Source organism: Eucalyptus grandis, chromosome 6 (assembly GCF_016545825.1).
Source record: "Eucalyptus grandis isolate ANBG69807.140 chromosome 6, ASM1654582v1, whole genome shotgun sequence".
Lineage (NCBI taxonomy): Eukaryota > Viridiplantae > Streptophyta > Magnoliopsida > Myrtales > Myrtaceae > Eucalyptus > Eucalyptus grandis.
The window spans coordinates 33,683,815-33,691,664 of record NC_052617.1 but is presented as its reverse complement, the minus strand read 5'-3'; positions in this window follow the sequence as shown (position 1 = coordinate 33,691,664).

Here is a 7,850-nt window from a genome sequence, read left to right as displayed (position 1 = left end):
CTAGGAATTGTTGTATTAGCTCTAGAAATGTCAGTTTGGAGGAGAAGTGTTTCTCCTCGGGGACTATGTTTGAAAGCATTTTCTCCAAAGGCGGAGGACATGGCTTTATAATGAATTCTATAAACAAGGGCTAAAGGAATAGAACCATCTGCCACTTTGTAATTATGGGTTTTGATTTGGAGTGTTAGGGCTCTAAGGATGTTCTTATCTTTGAGGGATACAGAAAAATTAGGATAACAGTCAAAATGTATGGGTCCTTTGCAGAGACTTGTCTCTACAGTACCGAGAATGGATTCATCGTAGTTTAAAAGACGTGCATCACGTAAGACTAAGAGAATGGAAGTATTAAGGCCTTCTTTAGTAAGAGGTTTGACTCCTACTTGGACTAGTCCTATATGAATGTAGTTGTATTTTTGTTTATGCTTTTGAATGGACTCTTTGTTCAAAAGATGTATTTTTTCATAAGAATTAGAAAGAGGAACATCTCTTTCTTCAGTAGTTATGACATAGTCTGATTTTTTGAAAAATTTCAATTTTGATTGTTTGTATATTTCCTTAAGCTGTATTTTAGGAATTTCCCAATTTTCTATAGATTTGTTGAAATCTTCTATTCTTACTTCTTCTCTATGTATAGGACTTGGATCTGAGTCCATTTGTGATAAAGAACTAGAGGAAGATGTAGATCTTCTATGTAAACTCATACTTAAGATCGGAACTATTCCTTCTTGAGAACCGTTACGAGCTAAACCAACGGTCTAACAGCCTCTCGGGGACTTACGGCCTGGACCACTCTGTAGAAGCAAGAAGGATGCCAACGAATGGCTCTCGATCTAAGTGTATGTTTTTACACTAGCCGCATTGGACATGCTAAGGATTTGGATGATGACAAATGAAAAATCAATGAGGATCTTCTTCAAATGTCTTTAGGTATTATGGACAGAATAAAATTATGTAGAAAAATTGTGAAGGATCTTAAGAATATTCATCTATTTTTGGGATTTCAAGGAGACGATAGGAAAGCATTTGTGGAATTACTTCTCCAAGAGATGAGAGAAGAGAATGAGTGATGATTGGGAGTGATGGATCGTAGTGAATGAGGTCATATCGGATTAGCACTTTAAGTATTGTTCCAAAGTGGACATCTGTCTTAGAGTCTTATATTTGGTGTTTATGATTTTAGTTATATTGAGTTGTTTATGAGTTTGTAAGAGATATGTTTTCTCTCGCTACTTTTTCTTTTTTCTTCCTTTTTTTAAAGGTTTTTTTGGGCTAGCTATAAGCTTTAATGTTATCTTTTTGGACCTTTTGGTTGTAGCCATGACCTGAAAAGACATTGATATGGCTCGAAACTTTATCTCTATGTTGATTGCCAAGAAAACCATTATCTATAATATTCTTTGCCTTTGTCTTTTATTTTCCTAGATAGTTTCTCTGTTTCTTTGGTAGAAAACCTAGCCACGAACTTAAAAGGAGCCTTAAGTCAAGACAGTTCGCATCTACTGCTTTATATGAACATGAACATCCTGGAAATTAGCCCTTACTTGTTCTTAATCATACCCCTAACCATTTCTATTGGCTGGGCCACTTGATTAGAGTCTTCTCTGCTAAGTCAGCCTGGGATGTCATCCGGCCAAGAGGGTGGCCCATGCCTTGGGCCCCTCTTGTTTGGAATAGCTCGCTAATCCCTCAGGACCAGTTTCTTTTGTGGTTGATTACTAGAAATAGATCGCCTACTTAGGTTTTGCTTCTTGCTTATGGCAGAATCTCCGAGGCAAATTGTGTTTTTTGCTCGTCATCCTGACTCTATTAATCACCTTTTCTTTGGCTGTCCTATTACTGGGGCTCTAGCCATTTTTTGGGCTTCTAGATGTAATCTTCTTTGGCATAATAGCTCGTGGATGGATAACCTACAGTGGGCTATTAAGTATTTATCTGGTGATCCCTTCCACCTTACTATCTCTTGGTTCGCTTTTGCAACCTTATGTAATATTACTTGGAAGGAAATGAATAATATCCTTTTCCGTGATCAGACTCTCTGCTTGCTGGCTATGAAGAAATGCCTTGACAAGGCTGTTAGGGATAAGGCCTTGACTTTCCCCTGCTAATAGAAGATTGCAGCAGAGCTGGAGCCTTAGCCCGTCTATTTTCTCAGATTGAGCCGTGCCCTTGTTTTTGTTTTGTTTCCTTTGCTGAGGGTGCTTCCCTCCTCTTTTGTTTTCTTTTCGGTTACCTTGACACCCCTGCACTCCTGGTGATAATTCCTATTGTCACCTTGGGTGCAAGGCCCTTCTATTGGTGTCGGGTCTCCTTCTTTTGTATATTCCGTTTTGGGTAAAAGTCAATACATACATTACCTTTACCAAAAAAAGAAGAAGAAGAGAGTTTATTTTAATCAAAATGCAGCTAGCTGATACTCAACAAATGTAATGTACTTTATAAATGCGAATTGTTCAGAGATCATTCGTTAACGAAATTAATTGTCATTGCATCCTCGTGACAGCTGGAAAGAAAAAAAAGCGAATGAACTTCGAACTTTATGCTTTGTTCTAATTGGGCATTTGTTTGATTTGGTATTGGACCTATAACAAAATGGAAACAAATAAAAAACTTGTAAGAGAGAAAAATAATTCCTATTTCAAAGTGAATATATTGAAATTGAGGTTATTCTAAATATGTTTGATGTTGAAGGGGGTAACCAAAAAATTATTTCAAAGGAACGGAAAAGATTATTGCAATGCGTAATCATGAAATTTGATGAGAATTTGTTAATTTGAAAATAATATATTGTTTTGGATGATTTTGTGAATATTAAACCTACAAATTTGTACTTGCCTAATGTTATTGTTTTTAAAATATCCAACTTTAAATCCGTAGTTTACTAAACGATAGATTGGATAAGATATGAGGATATCCAACTTTAAATCCATAGTTCACTAAACGGTAGATTGGATAGGATACAAGGATATCCGACTTTAAATCTATAGTTTACCAAACAGTGGATGTGATATGAAGAAATCCATGGATTTCTTATTCTATCATATCCAGTCCTATCCTATTTAGAAATTCGGGCTACCAAACGCAGCCTTAGTTGAGAAAAAAACGGTATAGAGAATTTAAATTTTATGTATCTTTGTTTATGGTCAAGTGAAAAATACATGAGTCTAATTATAGATTTTATATCATTACTAATTGAAGTAATAAAATGCTAAGTACCATAAATGAGGACCAATCCAACGAAATATACAAAATCACATAATATCCTAAATATGTCTCTAACATCCTCCTCAGACTCAAGATAATTTGAAAGATGTTAACTTGAGTTTGGAGAATGGATCGAGAAAGTGCCTAGGTGAATGTGTCTTAGTGAAGATATTTGTAGTCTGTTCAAGGGTTGAAGCAGAGGCAAGTCAAATGGTGCCCCAACAAATGTGATATTGGATGATACGATGGTCTATTTCAATGTGCTTGATGCGTTCACAAAAAGCATCATTATATGCAATCTAGATAGCACTTCGGTTGTTATAATGAATTATTGTTTTGCTATGATGACACAGTTCCATGTCTTCTAATAGCCAATGCAATCATATTAACTTCAATGTCATATTAGCAAGAGCTCGATATTTTGCTTTTGTACTAGAGTGAGTGACAATGGTTTGTTTCTTATTATGCGATGAGATAAGTGAGCCGCCCAAAAGAAATAGTAGTTCTTAGTGGAATGATGATTTTGTAGGTCAACAGCCTATTCAGCTTCCAACTAAGCTGTCAACTCTAAGGTACAATGAGTAGAAAAGTGAAGGCTATGAAATAACGTACCCTTAACGTAATGAAGAATTGGAAGGACTACAACAAAATGAGTCATACAAGGCCTAGTGGTGTATTGACTAACAATATAAAAAACATAAGCGATCTGAAGATGGGTGCAAATAGATATATAAGATCGCCAACCAACTGTTGATAAAGTGTTGGATTTGAAAGAAAGAAAAGTTTCATCCTTGTCATTGAATTTGACATTTGACTCAATGGAAGTAGAATCAATCTTGTTATCAGTGAGGCTAACTTGAGAAATAAGATTAGTGACATATTTTTCTTAAGAGAGATAATAAATAGAAGTATCAGATGTAGTCTCCAAGCCTAATGTTAAGTAAATTGCAAGCACACAAAATTTACAAGTAATAAAGTGATGAGTGAGTATCGTTCTCATGAGGATTGTCTCTAATTATCTAATTACTTACCAAAAATGATCAATCTAAAGATTTAGCTAACCAAGTCGAAAAGAAAAATAAAAAGTGAATTAAACCAATTAGAGGACAGAATTATAAAAGAGTCGAAATTTAAAGAATTCAAAAGCTAATTAAAATTGCAACACAAACCTAATCTAAAATAAACCGAAAATTAACAAGTTAAATTTCAAGATTTTAACCAAGATCACAAAGTGTTAGATCATCCAACTTCACTTAACCACTCATAATCAATTATATTAACTTGTCATGCAATAAATTAATTTTCAATTGTGTTGGTGAAATTTCCCTAAATTAGATTACAAGCCGACCTCGGTCTAATAATCCCTAATTAGGTGTGTTGACTCACACTAATCTTAGGTGAATTTAAACTACCTAAAAGCATTAAGTTCTTGTGGAAATTTCCGGATCTAATCTAAGTAATCCCAACCTAGATCTACTACCGCAACCACACAAACAATCTAGTGTACCTTGAGCTATATAAGAATTATGGTTCAATATCACTTGTTTTCATGCATACAATCTCCACCCCATATCATGCATACATCAAAAATCATTTAAAAGTTGGCAAAACTTCTAAAAGCATTAAGATCATGATAGAAAACGCCACAATCAAAACAATTATATTGCATGAACAAGTTTTAAAAGTCAATCAATCATGGTTAAGATCCATTGTAGCTCTAACAAAAGAAATTTAGAACATAATTAAAGCTAAATTAGCAACGAAAATTGAAGAAAACATAATGCTAAATTAAAATAAATTCACCAATTTGAATCACAAATAGATTCAGGTTTGCCTCATTCTTCTCTCCTTGACATGTGCCAATTCCACTAAGAAAATAAAAACATAAAAGCTAACTAAGAGAACCTAAATTTGGTGGTGGCTCAAAGGCTCCTTCTCCCTTCTTCTGAAATATGTAGCACAATAAGGGTTCATAACCTTGATTTTCTTTGAACCTAGCCTCAATTATGGTCAAATCCACTGGTCTGGGCTGGCTTTTTCTTCAAGATAAGATATTCTAAAAGATACTTAAATATTCTTAAAGATATAGAGATATCCTTAAAGATATTGAAATATCCTTAGAGATATTGGACTATTCTAGAAAATATTGAGGTGTAGGGATTGATATGCGAATCTAGCCCAGATACATGGAAAACTTGGTCCTCACATTCTACAAATGATGTGCACGATCTCTTATAAATCTGAAAGTCGTGTTTCCTACAAAATTCGATAAAATTACATGAGTAACAAATAAATTCACCCAAAATTCATCAAAACTGAGCAAATATCAAGCTTAAATTTGTAAAAAGTACTCTATCTAGAATAGAGTTATCACCTAAACAATAGTTGAGTCTCTTAAGATCTTTCTTTCGAACTATTGGCTGAGATAATGCCGGAGTGTTGTAAACCTAGTACAATCATCACCCGTAATAATCATATCATCCATATATTAAAGCGGCATAATGTACCCACAATGTGTGTGCTGAACAAAGAGAGCATGGACATGAGGATTGTATTTTAAACCAAGAGATTCCATGGTTGAGATATATTTGGAATACTATGCACGGGGAGATTACTTCAACCCATACAATGCTCGATGTATCAACACACTTATTAGATGAATGAATGTATCTAGGAGGATGTACCATATCTTTGTGAGATCGCCACTAAGAAATGTTGTTTTAACATCCATTTGAAATAGAGTCCAATGCTTAACAATGGCAACAATAAGAAGACCGCAAAAAAAAAAAAGTAAGACGCAACAAGGGCAAATGTCTCATCATAATCAATCTCGTATTCTTGAATAAAGCCTTTTGCTACTAGCCCAAATTTTATAACAATCTATAGTACCATTTGCCTTGGTTTTAATCTTAAATATCCATATACAATCAACAACAGACTTACCAAGAGGCAAATCAACCAACTCCCATGTATGAGAATTTGTCAAGGCCCGCAACTTATCGACTGTAGATTGTTGCCAAAAAGGATTATTACTAGTTTCTTAATATGTGCGAGATTGGTGAAGAAAAGCAATGATAGAGTAACATTGATGATTACGAAGATAAACTAGAGGGTGACTTACTCCAATGGAACGATGGATATAAGTAGATGGAAAGCCTAAAGACATAGAATTCTTGGTTGGAGTAGACATGTCAAAAGTTACCAAGATGGAATTGCTAGACAGTCCTGCATCAAGATGTCAAGAAAACAACTAGGGGAGGAAGATTCACGAATGGATGATAGTACAGGATGTTCTGGGAATAAATTCATTGAAGGATTGGTAAAAAAGGAACATGAGTAGCAAATTCAAAGGGCTGAGAACATATTATGTCCCTATAATGAAATATGACGAGACACACAAAGCCGATTAGAGATAGGCTCCTAACATTTATACATCTTATGCTCAATACTATACTTAAGGAAGTGATATTGATGCAGCCCACATTAAAGATCAGCTCTCTTGACCAAAAATATTGGCCCGCATTCAAGCTCGACGAAACCGAGAAGCTTTATCGACATCTTGAGTCCATCCCGAAAGCTTGAAAGACACCTTGGAAGCTCGCGTGACACTTTTACTAGTTTATAGTCTCCATGCCCTTTACTATATCTCCTAGTTTCAATGCTCCTTTATTTCTCCTAGTTTCAATGCTCTATCTTTATTTCTTTGATGATATAAGCCCAATTTCTTGTAGAAGACAGACGACTTTTGATGAATGAAAAACTTTGCTTGAAGCAAGTAACATGAACCTTGTAGAGTTCATATCTTTGAAAACCTAGAAGAGTTTTCACTCCATCCTTGAAGAGTCGGAGCTTTCGAAATCTGCATCCTTGAAGAGTTGCAGTCATCGATCTAGAAGAATCGGTGCCCCCTCAACTTCCTTGGAGGCCTAGAAGAGCAACCAACGGAGTTCCTATCTTTTCCTGTTCTGTTCGTTACTTCCAACCCAATTTCGACTATCCTACAGTGCTTATTTCAGAAAACCCAAAATAGAGAAATTGTAGATCCAGAAGTCTTTGTTCATTTGGCTTTGGAATCAGGTTGATCCGATCTGTATCGACAAAGATACGACTGTTCTCCTGAGCTTGCGCAGTACTGAAATTTCTGTTCGTCCCGTTTCTTGTGTGCAAGTCACTCTCCCGATCCTATTGTTTGAGAAAGCCTACCCTAGGCTTGCATCAGATATAAATGAGCATGGAGTTTCAACTTTGTGTTTTATGTGGAAAGGAGGTGTATGAAACAAGCATTAACAAAAGCTCAAAGACGACCGTAATAGGAAACCTTGCGAAATGCGGACCCCTGGAGTGCTATAATTTTGTAGAAAGGGACACTTAAGTATCATAACTTACGAAAGGTACACTTAAGTGTCAAAATTGGAGCAAAATGCTCACTTGAGTGCCAATCTAGCCAAATTGCATACGTGGCATTTTTCCGGCGAAATGAGTGCAAAACAACGCCGTTTTGCACGCCGACGTAGCCAAATAATGCAAAAACGACATCGTTTTGAGCTGACGTGGTAAACAAATAATATAAAAATTAATTAAATTAAATTTAGTTAAAATATTTAAAATTAATAATTTAAAATTAAAAAAAATGGGGGAGGTGCCCTCAG